This window comes from Mustela putorius, unplaced genomic scaffold (assembly GCF_011764305.1).
Source record: "Mustela putorius furo isolate JIRA1106 unplaced genomic scaffold, ASM1176430v1.1 tig00000250_pilon_pilon_pilon, whole genome shotgun sequence".
Classification (NCBI taxonomy): Eukaryota; Metazoa; Chordata; class Mammalia; order Carnivora; family Mustelidae; genus Mustela; species Mustela putorius.
The window spans coordinates 1,050,280-1,069,558 of record NW_025421328.1 but is presented as its reverse complement, the minus strand read 5'-3'; the positions used below and the strand labels follow the sequence as shown (position 1 = coordinate 1,069,558).

General features: G+C 36.3%; 1 pseudogene; it reads left to right on the top strand.

The window, feature by feature from the left end:
* The first annotated feature begins 314 nt into the window (after nt 1–314).
* Nucleotides 315–845, top strand: LOC101685005 (annotated as a pseudogene).
* The last annotated feature ends 18,434 nt before the right edge of the window (nt 846–19,279 follow it).

Genomic DNA, 19,279 nt, shown 5'->3' with positions numbered 1-19,279 from the left:
CAGTAATCTCCTCGACATCATCCACAGCAACTTCTTTCAATGCACATCTCCAAAGGCAAGGGAAAGAAAAGTGAAAATGAACTTTTGGGACTTCATCAAGATCAAACTTCTTCACTGCAAAGGAAACAGCCAAAACAAAACAAAACAAAAACAAAAACAAACAAACAGACAAACAAAAACCCCAAAAACCAAAAAAACAAAGAGGCAACCTACAGAATGGGAGAAGACATTGCAAATGACACTACAGACAAAGGGCTGACATCCAAGATCTATAAAGAACTCCTCAAACTCGGGCGGCGGGCCGCGGTTTCGGGATGGTGTGTGGCAGTAGGGTGGGGGGCAGCCTCCTGGAGAACGCTAACCTGCTCATCTAGGAGCACTCTGGGGGGCTACCGGTGACCGCTGGTGAGGAGGATGAGCAGGTTCCAGACAGCATCGATATGAGCGAGATCTTCACTGATTCGCTCCATCAATGATCTGGAGCATCCACTGACACTGGAAGAATTGAACGTAGTGGAGCAAGTCCGGGTTCAGGTGAGCAACCCTGAGAGTACGGTGGCTGTGGCCTTCACACCCACCATTCCACACTGCAGCATGGCCACTCTTATCGGCCTGTCCATCAAAGTCAAGCTTCTTTGATCCCTTCCCCAGCGTTTCAAGATGGATGCGCACACTACACCAGGAACTCATGCCTTGGAGCATGCAGTGAACAAGCAGCTTGCAGATAAGGAATGGGTAGCAGCTGCTCTAGCGAATACCCACCTGCTGGAGGTTGTGAACCAGTGCCTGTCAGCCCGCTCCTGAGCCTGGCTTTTGCCCCCAGTCACACCTAGGGCTCATGGCCTTGTTTTTTTGAATCACTGACAATGGGTCATTAAACTAACACTTTACATTTTGTGATAAACCCTTAATTTATATTAAAAAAAAAGAACTCCTCAAACTCAACGCACAAAAAAACAGATAATCATGTCAAACAATGGGCAGAAGGCATAAACAGAAACTTCTCCAAAGGATACATACAAATGGCTAACAGACACATGAAAAAATGCTCATCATCATTAGCCATTATGGAGATTCAAATCAAAACCACATTGAGATACCACCTTACACCAGTTAGAATGGCCAAAATTAATGTTCATTAAATGGACAAAATTGTCTATAAAAGACAGTAAACAACAAGTGTTGAAGAGGATGTGGAGAAAGGGGAACCCTCTTACACCGTTGATGGGAATGCACATTGGTACAGCCACTTTGGAAAACAGTGTGTAGATTCCTTAAGAAATTAAAAATAGAACTGCCCTATGACCCAGCAATTGCACTACTGGATATGTACCCCAAAGATACAGATGTAGTAAAGAGAGGAGCCATATGTACCCGAATGTTCATAGCAGCAATTTCCATTATCGTGGACAGAACTGAAATGCCCTTCAACTGATGAATGGATAAAGAAGATATGGTCTATATATACAATGGAATATTACTCAGCCATCAGAAAGGATGAATACCCAACTTTTAAATCAACATGGATGGGACTGGAGGAGATTATGCTGAGTGAAATAAGTCAAGCAGAGAGAGTCAATTATCATATGGTTTCACTTACTTGTGTAACATAAGGAATAACAGTGTTCATTAGGAGAAGGAAAGGAGAAGTGAATTTGGAGAAATCAGAGGGGGAGATGAACTATGAGGGACTGTCAACCCCCAAGAAATAAACTGAGGGTTTTAGACTGGAGGTGGGTGGGGGGATGGTGAGCCTGGTGGTGGGTATTAAGGAGGGCAGGTACTGCATGCAGCACTGGGTGTTATACATAAACAATGAATCTTGGAACACTGCATCAAAAACTCATGATGTATTATATGGTGTCTAACATAACACAATAAAAAAAGAATTATATGATCCTCTCAATACAGAAAAGGCATTTGATAATATACAAGAAATTCTTTCTTGATTAAAACTCTGCACAGTGTAAGTGGAGCATACCTCAATATCATAAAAGCCATCTACAAAAAGCCCACCATAAGTATCATTTTCAATGGGGAAAAACAGAACTTTTCTCCTAAGGTCAGGAACATGACAGGGATGTCCACTCTCCTCTCTGTTCAAATAGTCCTAAAAGTCCTAGTCTCAGCAATCAGGCATTCAAATAAATATTTTATTTCATTATTCAAATAAAGGCATTCAAATTTGCAAAAAAAAAAAAAAGAAGTCAAACTCTCTCTTTGTCGTATGTCATTATACTTTGTCTGAAAAAGTCAAAAGACCCCACCCCCAAATTGCTAGAACTTACACAGCAATTCAGCATCATGACAGGATATAAAATCAATGCACAGAAATCAGTTGAATTTCTATGCACTAACAATGAGAGTGAAGAAAGAAAAATTAAGGAATTGATCTAATTTACAGTAGCACTAAAAACCATAAGATACCTAGGAAGAAAACTAATGAAAGAGGTAAAGGATCTATATTCTGTAAACTACAGAACACTTATGAAAGAATTTGAGGGAGACACAAAGTAGTGGAAAACATTCCATGCTCATAGATTAGAAGAATATTGTTAAAATGTTTATGTTACCCAAAGCAATCTACACATTCAATGCAATTCCTATGAAAATACCATCGACATTTATCACAGACCTGGCACAAATAATCCTAAAAGTTGTATGGAACTAGAAAAGATCCCAAATAGCCAGAAGAATGTTGAAAAAGAAAACCAAGGCTGGGGCATCACAATGCCTGACTTCAAGCTCTACTACAAAGCTGTCATCATCAAGACAGCATGGTACCAGCACAAAAGCACACCCTTAGATTAATGAACAAAATAGAGAACTCAGAAATAGAACCTCAACTCTATGGTCAATTACTGAGTACAACATCTGAAATTAATGATATGTTGGCTAATTGAATTAAATTAAAATGCAGCTATTTTCTTTTTTTAATTAATTTAGATTCAATTAGCCAACATATAGTATATAATTATTTTCAGATGTAGTGTTCACTAATTCATTAGTTGCATATAACACCTAGTACTCATCACATCAAGTGCCCTACTTAATACCAGTTACCCCATACCCATCTCCCCTCTAGCAACCATCAGGTTTTTTTTCTTTATAGTTAAGAGTCTCTCATGGTTTGTCTCCCTCTCTGATGACTTCCCATTCAGTTCTTCCTCCCTTTCACTATGTTCTGTTTGTTGGTTTTATATCCTGTGACTTTGCTGAGTTCACGTATGAGACCTTCAGGTTTTCTACAGAGTATCATGTCATTTGCAAATACTGAAAGTTTGACTTCTCCCTTGACAGTTTGGATTCCTTGTATTTCTTTTTGTTGTCTGATTCCTGAGGCTAAGACTTCAAGTACTATGTTGAATAGTAATGGTAAGAGTGGGCATCCTTCCCTTGTTCTTGAGCATAGAGGAAACTGAAGGAGGTATTATCTATGAATCTTTCATAAATGGCCTAGCAATGTTGAGTTATGTTTCCTCTAACCCTACTTTTTTGAGGGCTTTATCAGGAATGTATGCTGTATTTTGTCAAATGCATTTTCTACATCTATTGAGAGGATCATATGGTTCTTATCTTTCCTTTTATGAATTTAGAATATCACATTGTCTGGTTTGTATAACATTGAATAACCCCTGCAGCCCAGGAATAAATCCCACTTGATCATGGTAAATAATTACTTGAATGCATGCTATACTCAATTAGTGAGGGTCTTGTTGAGAATTTTTGCTTCCATGGTCATCAGGGATATTGGTCTGTAATTACCCTTTTTAGTGTGGCCTTTGTCTTGTTTTGGAATCAAGGCAATGCTGGCCTCTTAGAATGGGTTTGGAGGGATGTCTAGGTGGCTCAGTTGGTTGTTCAGCTGCCTTCAGCTCAGGTCATGATCCCAGCATCCTAAGACTGAGTTCTACATTGGGCTTCTTGCTCAGTGGGAAGCCTGTTTCTCCTTCTGTCTGCCTCTGTCTCTCTCTCTCTCTCTCTCTCTCTGACAATTAAATAAATAAATGAAATCTTTATTTAAAAAAAATAATGTGTTTGGAAACTTTTCATCCATTTTTATTTTTTTGGAAGAGTCTTATAAGAATACATATTAACTTTTCTCTAAAGGTTTTGTAGAAGTCCCCTGGGAAGGTCCTGAACTTTGGTTTGTCAGATTTTTTTTTTTAACTGATTCAATTTATTTACTGGTTAGGGATCTTTTTTTCTATTTATTCCTCTTTCCTTCTTTGTAGTTTTTATATTTCTAGGAATATATCCATTTCTTCCAGATTTCCCACTTTGTTGACATATAATTTTTCATAGTATTCTCTTATGATAGTTTGCATTCCTTTAGTGTTGGTTGAGACTTCTTCTCTTTCATTCATTCTTTTTTTATTTGAGTCTTTCTCTTTTCTTTTTTATAAGAACATCTAAAGGTTTGGGGAAACTCTATGGCTCCTTAAGCAGTTAAGCAGCTGTCTTCAGCTCAGGTCATGATCCCAGGGTCCTGGTATTGAGCCCCAGATTGGGCTCCCTGCTCAGTGGAGAGTCTGCTTTCCTTCTCCCTATGCCTGCTGCTCTGTCTGCTTGTGCTATCTCTGTCAAATAAATATATAAAAAATGTTAAAAAAGAATGGCTACAGGTTTATCAATTTTATTCTCTAAAAGAACTAGCTCTTAATTTCATAGATCTTTTTCCACTGTTTTGTTTATTTCTGTATTGTTGTCTACTTCTCCAATCTTTATTATTTTCCTCTTCTGCTGGCTTTAGTTTTTGTTGTTGTTTGTTTGTTTGTTTTTTACTGTTCATATTCTAGTTATTTTAGGTGTAAATTTAGCTTGTGTGTTTTAGACTTTTCTTGCTTCTTTGGGTAGGCCTATATAGCAAGATCTCAAAAAAATTTCCTTTGTTGCATCCCAAAAGTTTGGGGTTGTTGTGTTTTCATTTTCATTTCCTTTCTTATATGTCCTTTTAATTTTCTTTTTAAAATTTCCTTGTTCATTCATTTATTCTTTAGTAGGGTTTGCTTTAAGCTGCATGTATTTGAGGTGTTTCCAGAAGTTTTCTTATGGTTGACTTCAAGTTTCATAGTGCTTGATCTGAAGCTACTTTCAGGACTTTTCCTTCTCTGTGTATTTGGTAAATTTGACTATGTTATGTCTTGGAGTGGGCTTGTTGTTGATTCTGTACCTCTTGAATTTTGATGTTTATTTCCTTTCACAGTTTAGGGATGTTTTCAGCCAAATGTGCTCAAATGAATCTCCTGCCTCTTTTCCCCTCTCTTCTTCTGGGATTCCTGTGATACAATTATTATTATAGTTTAAGGGGTTACTGAATTCTCTAATTCTACATCCATGATGCAGATCCTTCTTCTTTTCAGCTTCATTGTTTTCCATAATTTTATCTTTGATTATCACTGAGTTGTTCTTCTGGTTTGTCCATCTTTATAGTCATTCATCCAGTTGGTTTTGCATCTAAGTTATAGCATTTTATATTTTTGACTAACTAGTTTTAAGTTCTTTTATGTTGGCAGTTAGGGATTCTCTAGTGTCTTCTGTATTTTTCTCAATCCCAGCTTGTGTCCTGATGATTGTTGTTTTATTTTTTATTTTTTATAGATTTTATTTATTTATTTGACAGGGAGAGAGAGAATTCACAAGCAGGGGGAGTTGCAGAAGGAGAGGGGGAAGCAAGCAGGGAGCCTGATGTGGGACGCAGTCTAGGACCTGAGACAAACCAGACACTTAATTCACTGAGTCACCCAGACACCGATGATTGTTGTTTTAAATTCTGGTTAAAACCTCTTATATCAGTTTTGTTTAATCATTGTCTATTACATCTACTTCTTTCTTTTAGGGTGAATTCCTCTGTTGTGTCATTTTGTCTAGGTCACTGTTGTGTGTGTGTGTGTGTTTGTGTGTGTGCATATGTATAATTGTTAGAAAAGCCTGTTATATTCTTGCTTCTGAGAGTAATGGCTATATTAAGAGATCCTATACTGTGTCAGGATGTACTCTATAAATTTTTGTTTGTAATAATGTATCACTATTAGTACATCTCTAGGAGTACTTTAGAGTTTGTTTTTGGTTTTGTACATTCTCTGGGTTTTGACACATTTATAACAACATGTATCCATCATTATAGTATCATATGGAATAGGTTCACTGCCTTAAAAGTACTCTGCACTTCACCTACTCATTTTTCTCTTCCTCCTATGGAGCCACTGGCAACCACTGATCTTTCTGTTGTCTACATAGTTTCAACTCTTCCAGAATGCCATATAATTGGAATCATATGACATGTAACCATTTCAGGTTGGCTTATTTCACTTAACAATATGCATTTAAGGTTTGTTCATGTTTATTCATGGTTTTGTTTCTGTTTGTAACAATCTTTTTTAACTTCTCCACAATCTTTGCAGTGGTAGAAATAAATCTAACAGGGATATGAATTTTAGAGCATGTTCTATAGGATTCTCATAATAAATAAAGACATTACATTTTAGCCTCAGTTTTACCTAAAATATTCTTCAAACATTTCATGACTTCTTAGGCTAAGCAGTAATTTTATTATTTTTTAGTTTTTATATAAATTCCAATTAGTTAAAATATAGTGTTATATTAGTCCCAGACATATAACATAGTAATTCAGCAGTTCCATACATCACCCAGTGCTTATCACAATATGTGCACTCTTTAACCTCCATCACCTATTTAACCCATAACCTGAAAAACCTCCCCTCTGCTAACCATCAGTATGTTCTCCATAATTACAAATCTGTCTCTTGGTTTGTCTTCCTCTCTCTTACTTTTTACCTTTGCTCATTTGCTTTGCTTCTTAAATTCCACTTATGAGTGAAAGCATATGGTATTTATCTTTCTTTGACTTGACTTATTTTTGCTTAATATAATACTCTCTAGCTTCATCCATGACATTGCAAATGGCAAGATTCCATTCTCACAGCTGAAAAATATTCCATTATGTATATGTGTGTCTGTGAGTGTGATTATATATATATATATAATATTGTGATATATATAATAATATATCACATCTTTATAATCCATTCATTAATCACCCTTATGCTGCCTCCATACCTTGACCATTTTAAATAATACTGCAATAATAATTGAGGTACATGTATATCTTTGGATTTGTGTTTTTGTATTATTTGGGTAAATACCCATTAATGTGATTATAAGGTAGTTCTATTTTTAAAATTTTCAGGAACCTTCCTACTATTTTCAACAATGGCTGCACCAGCCTGCATTCCCACCATTATTGCTAGAGTGTTCCCTTTCCTCCAAATTCTAACACCTATTGTTTCTTGTGTTTTTATTTTAGCTATTCTGACAGGTACAATATGATATCTCATAATAGTTTTTATTTTCATTTCCTTGATAATCAGTTATTATGAGCATCTTTTTCCTGTGCCTGCTGGCCATCTGGATGTCTTCCATGGGAGAAAGTTCTGTTCATGTCATTTGCCCATTTTTAATTGGATTATTTGGCTTTGGGGAGTTGAGTTTATAAATTATTTTGGATATTAACCCTTTATGAGATAAGTCATTTGCAAATACCTTCTCCCATTCATTAGATTGCCTTCTACTTTTGTCAATTGTTTCCTTTCCTGTACAGAATCTTTTAATTATGATGTAGTCTTAATATAATGTAGTCTTAATTTTTCATTTTCTTTTCTTTGCCTCAAGAAACCTATCAAAAAATATATACCATATCAAATGTTGAAGAAGTTACTGCCTGTGTGCTCTTCTAGGATTTTTATGATTTCAGGTCTCACATTTAGGTCTTTCATCCCTTTGGAATTTAATTTTTCTATGACAAAAGAAAGTGGTCGAGGAGGAGTTAAGATGGTGGAGGAGAAGGGGACCCTAATGTCGCCTGGTCCCTGGAATTCCCTTAGGTAGTTATCAAATCATTCTGAACACCTGTTAAATTAACCAGAGATCTAGAAAAGAATTGTTTCAATTCTACAAATAGAAGGGTGGCCAGTTTTTGCAAGGTCAGAGGTATGGAGACGTGAACTTGATATGATACATCAGAAGATTAAGCTGCTGGGGGAGGGAGTTTCCTTAAGCCAACTATAAGAAAGAGTTATGAGCAAAATTGAAGCTTTTAGAAGTCTTATCTGGTTGGGGTCATCCCTGCCTGAAAGGTGCTCAGGTGGCAATGCAGAATCAATCCCAGGTAGGTCAGCATGATCGCAGGATCCCCAGGGTTACAAAAAATATGTGGGTGCATGAGTGCAGCAGATTTTTCAAGCTGGCTGCAAACAGTGATTCTAGACACCAGCCTTCTCCTTAGTGTTGCCATAAACCATGGTTCAGTGACCACCCTCCAAGCAGGGACCCAGCGAAAAGCAGAAGCATGGCAATACCCTCTCCCTCCCGTGGGAGGAAGGACAAGGGTCTGCACTGCAGGAATCCATAAAGGTTGGAGTCTCAAAATATGGTTTATTGCCTCAAAAAATGCTCAACTGTTGTAGGAACAAGATGACAGAGGATCAGGAGACCTAAATATCATTGGGTCCCAGGAGTTCAACTAGATAGTTACCAAACCATTCTGAACACCTACAAAATCAACAAGAGATCAAAGAGAAATAGAGCAGCAATTCTAGGAACAAAAAAGTGACCACTTTCTGGAAGGTAGGATTTTCAGAGAAGTAAATCCAAGGTGATATATGGGAAGATAGACCACAGTGGGAGGACCCAGCTCCCAACAAACAGTAGATCAGCAGAATAAAAAAAATCACAACTATTAGAATTCTGCTCCACTGAGGGACATTGTTTCAGAAGCTAAGCAGGGGGTGGAGCCCTGAATGGGGCAGTATGTTCTCAGGACCTGCAAGATCAAAAAGACCAGCAGTGTCTGAGTGTGGCAGAGCTCCCAGGTATCAGAGCAGGGGAGCTGGCTGCAGAGATGGATCTGAGGAGTGGGCTTTTAGCTCAGGTTTACCTGAAACCATGATCAGAGGCACAGTCAGGCCACTGCTCTTCAAGCAGAGACTTCACAAATGGAAGATCTGACAAGACCCCCCTCTTTCCTCCTCTGGGAGAGTGGCACGAGAGCATACTGTAAGAACCTGTTGGGTTTTGGAGACTCAAAGTGGGGCCATAAGCCAGAGATAGAAATGCTCAGGGACACACCAGGTGAGCATGGAGTGCAGCAAGAGACCAGGTAGACAGGAGTGATGGACTCCTTTTCTCTGAGGGCACACTGAGGAGTGGCTCCCCTGAGAGCTCAGCTCCTATGGGGCCAGAGATTGGGAGACCGCAATTTCCATTCTCATCCTACAAAGCTGTATAATAAGTGTTGAAGGAACAAAGGCTCCCAAAAGCAAACCCGAGCAGATTACTGATCCTAGCTCTGGTAAGGTCAGTGCAATTCCACATTGGGCAAAGACATTTGAGAAGCACTGCAACAGGCCCTTCCCTGAGAAGATCAACAAAACTATCCAGCCAAGACCAAGTTCACTGATCAATGAGAACTGCAAAAATTCAGAGCTACAGGAATACAGCACATAGAATTCATGGCTTTTTCACTGTGATTCATTAGTCTTTTGAAGGTATTTTATTTTATTTTATTTTTTCTTATTTTATTTTTCAATTTTTCCTCTTTCCTCTTTTAACTTCTTTTTTTAACTATTATACCTTTTTAAAAATATTTTTAAATTTTCATTGTTATAGTCACATTCTAACCCTTCATTTTATTTAACCATACTTTTTGTATATATATAGGTTTTACTGTCTTTAAAATTTTGGGATACAGTTTCTTCTAACAGATCAAAATATATCCCAAATCTAGCTTATGGCTTTGTTCTAGTCTCCAGCCAGATAACATTCTTTTCCTCCACTTTTTTTTTCAACCAAATTCTTATCTTATCAATTTCCTTTTTTTAATCTTTTTAAGTTTTCATCTGAACAGTCATATTACATCCCATCATGTTTATCCCAATTTTTGTGTATATATATGTTTTTCTTTTTTGTAGTTTTGGGAGGCATTTTCTTCTAAAAGACCAAAATACACCCAAAATTAAGTGTGTGGCTCTGTTTTATTCACCAGTCTAATATATATATATATTCCCTCCTTTCTTCTCTACCTGGTTTCAGGTCTCTTCTGATATGGTTACTGTATACTTTTCTGGGGTTGTTGCTTCATTTTTAGCATTTTGTTCTCTCGCTCATCTATTCTTACCTGGATGAAATAAATGGCAAGGAGGAAAAACTCACCTCAAAAAAAAAAAAAAAAAAAAAAAGAACAGGAGGCAGTACTGATGGCTAGGGACCTAATCAATAAGGACATTCATAAGCTGTCAGAACTAGAGTTCAGAATGATGATTATCATGGTGCTAGCTGGGCTCCAAAAAAAGCATGGAAGATACTAGGGAATCCATTTCTGAAGAAATAAAATCCATTTCTGGAGAAATAAAAGAATTAAAATCTAACCAGGTTGAAATAAAAAAAAAGCTATTAATGAAGCCCAATAAAAAATGGAGACTATTACAGCTAGGATAAATGAGGCAGAAGAGAGAATTAGTGATATAGAAAACCAAACAATGGTGAATAAAGAATCTGAGAAAAGAGAGATAAACAACTACTGGACCACAAGGGAAGAATTGAAGAGAAAAGTGATACTATAAAATGAAACAATATTAGAATAATTTGGATCCCAGAAGAAGAAGAAAGAGAGAGGGGGCAGAGGTATATTGGAGCAAATTATAGTGGAGAAGGTCCCTCATTTGGGGAAGGAAATAGACATCAAAATCCAGGAGGCACACAGAACTCTCACCCTTAAAATCAGTAAAAATAAGTCGATACCCTGTAAAACTTACAAGTCTCAGAGACGAAGAAAAAGTCCTGAGAGCAGCTCAGGACAAAAGGTCTGTAACCTACAATGGTAGAAATATTAGATTGGCAATAGACCAATCCACAGAAGCCTGAAAGGCCAGAAAGGACTGGCATGATACATTCAGAGGACTAAGTAAGAAAAATATGCAGCCAAGAATACTATATCCAGCTAGGATGTCATTGAAAATAGAAGGAGAAATAAAGTTTATAGGACAAACAAAAACTAAAAAAAATATGCAAATACCAAACCAGCCCTACAGGAAATATTGAAAGCGGTCCTCTAAGCGAAGAGAGAGTGTAAAAGTAACAGACCAGAAAGGAACAGAAACAATATACAGTAACAGTCTCCTTACTGGCAATACAATGGCAATAAATTCAAATTTCAATAATTACCCTGAATGTAAATGGGCTAAATGCCCTAATCAAAAGACACAGGGTATCAGACTGGATTAAAAAAAAAGACATTGATATGCTGTCTGCAAGAAACTCATTTTAGACCCAAAGAAACCTCCAGATTTAAAGTGAGGGGGTGGAAAACAATTTACCATGCTAATGGACATCAAAAGAAGGCTGGGGTGGCAATCCTTATATCAGAGAAATTAGATATTAAGCCAAAGATCATAATAAGAGATGAGAAAAAACATTATATCATACTTAAAGTGTTGTCCAACAGCAAGATATAACAATTTTAAATATCTATGCCCCTAACACATGGGAGCAGCCAATTATATAAACCAATTAATAACAAAATCAAAGAAACACATTGATAATAATACAGTAATAGTAGAAGACTTTAACAGCCCCTCTCCCACTGAAATGTACAGATCATCTAAGCAAAAGATCAACAAGGAAATAAAGGTGTTAAATGACACACTGGGCCAGATAGACATCACAGAAATATTCAGAATATTCCATTCCAAAACAATAGAATACACATGCTTCTTTAGTGCACATGGAACATTCTCCAGAACAGATCACATCCTGAGTCACAAATGAGGACTCAACCAGTCCCAAAACATGGGGAATCATTCCCTGCACATTTTCAGACCACAATGTTTTGAAACTATAACTTAAGCACAAGAGGAAATTTTGAGAAACTCAAATACATAGAAGCTAAAGAGCATCTTACTAAAGAATGAATGGGTCATCCAGGAAATTAAAGAATTTTTAAAAATTTATGGAAACAAATGAAAATGAAAACACAACTCTTCAAAATCTCTGGGACAAGGTAAAGGTGGTATTGAGTGGGAAGTATATAGCACTACACCTCTTTATCAAGAAATAAGAAAGGTCTCAAAAAAAAAAAAAAAAAGAAAGAAGAAAGGTCTCAAGTACACAACCTAACCCTACACCTGAAGGAGCAAGGTGAAGAACAGCAAAGAAAGCCTAAAGCCAGCAGGAGAAGAGAAATAATAAAGATCAGAGCAGAAATGAATGATTTATAAAGCAAAAGAACAGTAGAACAAATCAACAAAAATAGGAGCTCATTCTTCGAAAGAATAAGATTGATATACCCCTGACCAGACTTATCAAAAAGAAAAGAGAAAGGACCCAAATGAATTAAATAATTAATGAAAGAGGAGAGATCACAACCAACAATAAACAATTATAAAATAAACAATTATAAAAACATATTATGAGCCACTATATGAGAACAAATTTGACAATATGGAAGAAATGGAGGCATTTATAGAGACATATAAGGTACCAAAACTGAAACAGGAAGAAATAGAAAACCTGAAAAAAAAAACATAAGCAATAAGGAGATTGAAGTAGTAATCAAAAATCTCCCAACAGGGGTGCCTGGGTGACCGAGTGGGTTAAAGCCTCTGACTTGGGCTCAGGTCATGATCTCAGGGTCCTGGGATCGAGCCCTGCATCAGTCGTTCTGCTCAGCAGGGAGCCTGCATCCTCCCTCTTTCTCTGCCTGCCTCTCTGCCTACTTGTGATCTCTATCAGTCAAATAAATAAATAAAATCTTAAAAAAAAATCTCCCAACAAACAAGAGCCCAGGGCCAGATGACTTTCCACGGGAGTTCTACCAAACATTTAAAGAAGAATTAATACCTATTCTCTTGAAACTGTTCCAAAAAATAGAAATGGGATAGAAAACTTCCAAACTCATTTTATGAGACCAGCATTACCTTGATCCCCAAACCAGACAAAGATTCCATCAAAAAGGAGAATTATTGACCAATATCCTTGATGAACACAGATGCAAAAATCCTAACCAAAATACTAGCCAATAGGATCGAACAGTACATTAAAAGGTTTATTCACCACGACCAAGTGGGTTTATTCCTGGACTGTAAGTTTGGTTCAAAATCCACAAAAAAATCAATGTGATATAATACATTAATAAAAAAAGGAACAAGAAGCATATGATACCCTCAATAGATGCTGAAAAAGCATTTGACAAAGTACAGCATCCTTTCTTGAACAAAACACTTTACAGTGTAGGGATAGAGGATACATACCTCAACATCATCAAGATCATCCATGAAAAACCCACAGTGAATATCATTCTCAATGGAGAAAAATTTAGAACTCTTCTCCTCAGATCAGGAACACAGTCTACTATCACCACTGCTCGTCAACATAGTACTAGAGGTCTAGCCTCAACAATCAGACAACAAAAAGAAGTAAAAGGCATCCAAACCAGCAAAGAAGAAGTCAAACTCCCACTCTTTGCAGATGTTATGTTACTTTATGTAGAAAACTCAAAGACCTCACTTCAAAATGGTTAGAACTCATAAAGGAATTCAGTAAAGTGTCAGGATATAAAATCAATGCACAGAAATCAATAGCATTTCTATACACCAGCAGCAAGACAAAAGAAAGAGAAATTAAGGAGTCTATCCCATTTATAATTGCACCCCAAATCATAAGACACCTAGCAATAAACCTAACCAAAGAGACAAAGAATCTATACTCAGAGGACTATAAAGTACTCATGAAAGAAATTGAGGAAGCCACAAGGAAATGGAAAAACATCCCATGCTCATGGATTGCAATAAAAATTGTGAAAATATCTATGCTACCTAAAGCAATCTACATATTTAATGCAATCCCTATCAAAATACCATCAACTTTTTTTCAAAGAAATAAAGCAAATAATCTTGAAATTTATATGGAAGCAGAAAAGACCACAAATAGCCAAAGGAATGTTGAAAAAGAAAACCAAAATTGGGGGCATCATAATTCCAGACTTCAAGCTCTATTACAAAGCTGTCATCATCAAGATGGTATGGTACTGGCACAAAAACAGACACTTAGATCAATGGAACAGAAAAGATAGCCCAGAAATGGACTCTCAACTCTCTGGTCAACTAATCTTTGACAAAGCAGGAAATAATGTGCAATTGAAAAAAAGACAGTCACTTCAACAAATGATGTTGGGAAAATTGGACAGCCACATGCAGAAGAATGAAACTGGGCCATTTCCTTCCAGCACACACAAAAATAGACTCAAAATAAATGAAAGATCTCAATGTGAGACAGGAATCCTTCAAAATTCTTGAGAAGAACACAGGCAGCAACCTCTTCAACTTCAGCTACAGCAACTTCTTCCTAGAAACATCACCAAAGGCAAGGGAAGCAAGGGCAAAAATGAACTATTGGGACTTCATCAAGATCAAAAGTTTTTGCACAGCAAAGAAAACAGTCAACAAAACCAGAAGACAACTAACAGAATGGGAGAAGATATTTGCAAATAACATATCAGATCAAGGGCTAGTATCCAAAGTGTATAAAGAATTTATCAAACTCAACACCCAAAGAACAATTAATTCTGTCCAATAAATTAATCCAAACAAGAAATGGACAGAAGACATGAACAGACATTTCTGCAAAGACATTCAAATAGCCAACAGACACATGAAAAAGTGCTCCACATCACTCGGCATCAGGGAAATACAAATCAAAACCACAGTGAGATACCACCTCACACCAATCAGAATGGTTAAAATTAACAAGTCAGGAAACATCTGATGTTGATAAGGATGTGTATAAAGGGAAACCCTCTTACACTGTTGGTGGGAATGCAAGCTGGTCCAACCACTCTGGAAAACAATATGGAGGTTCCTCAAAAACCTGAAAATAGAGTTACCCTATGACCCAGCCATCTCACTACTGGGTATTTACCCTAAAGACACACACATAGTGGTCTGAAGGGCCATGTGCATCAGAATGTTTATAGCAGCAATGTCCACAGTAGTCAAAGTATGGAAAGAAGCTAGATATCCATCAACCAATGAATGGATAAAGAAGATGTGGTATATATATACAATGGAATATTATGCATCCATCAGAAGCCCAAATCTTGTCATTTGCAATGAAGTGGAAGGAACTAGAGGGTATTATGCAAGCAAAATAAGTCAATCAGAGAAAAACAATTATCATATTCTCTCTCTGATGTGAGGAATATGAGAGGCAGTGTGGGGGCCATGGGGGGTGGGAGGGAAAAATGAAACAGGATGGGACTGGGGAGGGAGACAGACCATAATAGACTGTTAATTTCAAGAAACAAACTGAAGGTTGGTTGGGGGGTGGGGGGTTGTATAGAGAGGCTGGATTATGGACATTGGGTTATGTATGGGCTATGGAGAGTGCTGTGAATTGCATGAGACTGATGATTCATAAATCTGTACCCCTGAAGCAAATAATACATTATATGTTAATTAAAAAAGAAAAAAAAAAAAACTCAATGCCTGGCTGGATGAGCACAAAATTTGGGCAGAAACCAAGAAGACAAGAGTGATTGATACTTTTCTGTGAGGGCTCATTGAAGAGTGGGAGACTCAGACTTTCAGCTCCAGGGCTAGAGATCAGGGTGACACCATTTTCACCCCCTTCATCAGTACTGAAAGTCTTCAGGGAGCAAAACAGTGCTACAGAGTGCAGTACACTTACACTGAGTACAGCTCCCTGGTAAGAGGGGTGCAATTCCACCCAGGTAAAGACACCTGAAAATCAGTGCAAAAGGCCCTGCCCCAGAACACCAACAGCAACATCAGGCTAATATTAAATTTGCCAATCAAAGAGAACTGCAAAACCTCAGCTCTTGGGGAAAAAAGAATATAGGAATTGTGGCTTTTTGTTATTATTACTTAGTCTTTAATTTTTAAATTTTCATTTATTTTCTTATTTTACCAATTCTTTTAAAAATGTTTATTAATTTTAATTTTTACATTTATATATTTCAGGTTTGGTGTCCTTTCATTGTATTCAATTTTATTTATTTATTTTTTTACCTATATAAGTTTTTCTTTCTTTCCTATTTTGGGAATAGTTGGTGTTGTTTCTGATTAATTCCCTGGCAGTGAGTACTGCCTCTTGTTCTTTCTTTTGGGGTGAGTTTCTCTGTCTTGTTCTTACACTCAGAAAAGAATACATGAAAGAGATAGAAAATACAAAAATAGCAACAACACCAGAAAATACAAACCAGAATAATGGAAGAACACAGAAACCAAAGATGTGTGAGAGGGAGAGAGAGAGAGAATAAAATCCACCAAAAGTAAAACAACACAACAATAAACTAGATCCTGGGTGTGTTTTGGTCTGTTTGTTAGAAGAAACTAGATCCCAAAATAGGAAAGAAAGAAAAACTTATACAGATAAAAAAATAAAATTTAATTCAATGAAAGTACACCAAAAATGAAATATATATAAAAGTCAAGGCCCAGATAGCTTCACAGGTGAATTCTACCAAACATTTAAGGAGATCATTTCATTTCTTCTCAAATTATTCTAAAAAATGGAAGAGGAAGGAAAACTTCCAAATTGATTCTATGAGGCCACGATACTAAATCCAGATAAGGACACAACAAATAAAAACAACTATAGACCGATACCTTTCATGAACATAGGTGTAAAAATCCTCAACAAAATACAAGCAAATAAAAGCCAATAATATATTAAAAAATCAGTCACCATGATCAAGTTGGTTGTAGGAGTGATTCAATATGAACAAATCAATCAATGTGATAATCACATCAATAAAAGAAATGACAGTAAACAAATGATTACTTCAATATATGCAGAAAAAGCACTTAACAAACTATAACATCCATTCATGACAAAGACTGTCAACAAAGTAGGGTTAGAGAAAACATATCTCAGAATAATAAAAAATGATACATGAAAAACACACAGTCAACACCGTCCTTAATAGGGAAAAGGTGAGAATTTTCCCTGTAAGGTCAGGAATAAGACAAGGATTTCCACTCTCAAAACGTTGGTTCAATGCAGTACTGGAAGTCCTAGCCACAGCAATCAGACAACAAAAAGAAATTAAACACATCCTAATCAGTAAGAAATAAGTAATATTTTCAACAATATGAAAAACTAATAAAGTACTGTATGGTGACTAACATAACATAATAATAAAAAAAAGAGCAGAAGGTGCAGAAGACTTTCTTAACGCACAGAAATAGACACGGAAAGAGAGATAAAATGAGCAGAGAAATCTATCCTAAATGAAAGAACAGGACAAACCCATGCCGTAATATCGAACTTAAACAGACATAAGTAACATACTTGATAGAGAATTTGAAGCAATGATCATAAGATAATTACTCATTGGCCTTGGGAAAAGAGTGGAAGACTTGAGGCATTAACACAGAGATAAGGAATAATATAATAATATAATATAATATAATATAATAATAATATAATAATAATAATATAATAAAGATCAATGAACAAAATGAGGAAAACTTGATAGAATGAACAGCTATATGGAAGAAACAGTGGAATGGAATAGTGACAGAATAATGTCTGTAATATAATGTAATGTAATGTAATATCTGTAATCAGGCTGAATAGTAGAGGGAGTACAGAATTATGTAAAATGAAAACAGACTTAGGGAACACAGTGATTTCAACAAACATAATAACATTCATATTATAGGAATCCCGGGGCGGTGGGGGGGTAGGAAGAGAGAATAAAATTTACTTGAAGAAATAATAGCTGAAAACATCCTTAATCTGGGGAAAGAAACAGACCTCCAGATCCAGGAACCACAGAGAATCCCCAAAATTTTTTAAAAAAGCAGATTCACACCAAGACATACTGTGATTAAAATAGCAAAATACGCTGTTGAAGAAAAAATCCTAAAAGTCACAAGACAGAAGAAGTCACTAAGTTACAAGGGAAAAAATATTAGTCTAAAAGGAGATTTTTCAACAATAACTCTCCAGGCCAGAAGAGATTGGCATGATACATTCAAAATGCTGAATGGGAAAAACCTATAGCCAAGAATACTCTATCTAACAAGGTTATCATTCAGAATAGAAGGAGAAACAGAGACTTTCTGGGGGGGGGGAGGGAGAAAGGGGTAGCTAAAGGAGTTAGTGGTTATTAAGCCAGATCCATAAGAAATATTAAAAGGTACACACTGAATGGAAAGGAGAGAGCAAAACTGACAATATAGAGGTAGGAAACACAAAGGCAGTAGCAACAAGTATTTTTTAAAAACTGAGTCAAGAAACACACAAAAAATAATATAAAGTATAACAAACAACTAAAATATGGGGAGGAGAGAATAATGGGTTCAAACTTAAATGACCAACAGCTTAAGATAGACTGCTATATATACAAGATGTTATATAGAAACATAATGTTTCTATATCAAAAACCACTAATAAAAAGGCAAAAAATAAAGAGAAAGGGATCCAAATATATTGCTAAAGAAAACCAGCAAGCCATAAAGGATAACAAGAGAATAAATGATCAGAGAAAATCTTCATAAATGACCACAAAGCAAATAACAAAATGGCAATAAATACATAATTATCAATAATTACTTTGAATGTAAATTGACTAAATATGCCAATAAAAAACATAGGGTCTCGTAATGGATGAAAAAACAAGACCCACCTATATGCTGCCTACAAGATTCTCATTTCAGATATAAAGACATCCACAGACTGAAAGTGAGAGGATGGAGGGGTGCCTGGGTGGCTCAGCAGGTTAAGCATCCAATTCTACATTTTTGACTCAAGTCACAATCTCACAGTTGGGGGATAAAGCCCCATGTCAGACTCTGCTCAGTGCAAAGTCTGATTTAGATTCTCTCTCCCTCTCCCTCCCATTCTCTCTCTCTCTCTCTTAAATAAATCAATAAAATTCTTTAAAAAAATGAAATGGAGAGGATGGAGAAATATATGTCACACAATAGATGTCAAAGAAAGCCAGTGTAACAATACATATATAGAACAAAGTAGACTTTAAAACAAAACAAACAAACAAGCAAGCAAAAAAAAAAAAAAAAAAAACCAGTAACAGGAGGCAAAGAAGGACATTATATAAAAATAAAGAGAAAAATCCAACAAGAAGATATAACAATTGTAAATATCTATGCACCCAACATAGGAGCAACCAAATACATAAAAGAGTTAATAAACATAAAGGAAATGATTGATAATAATG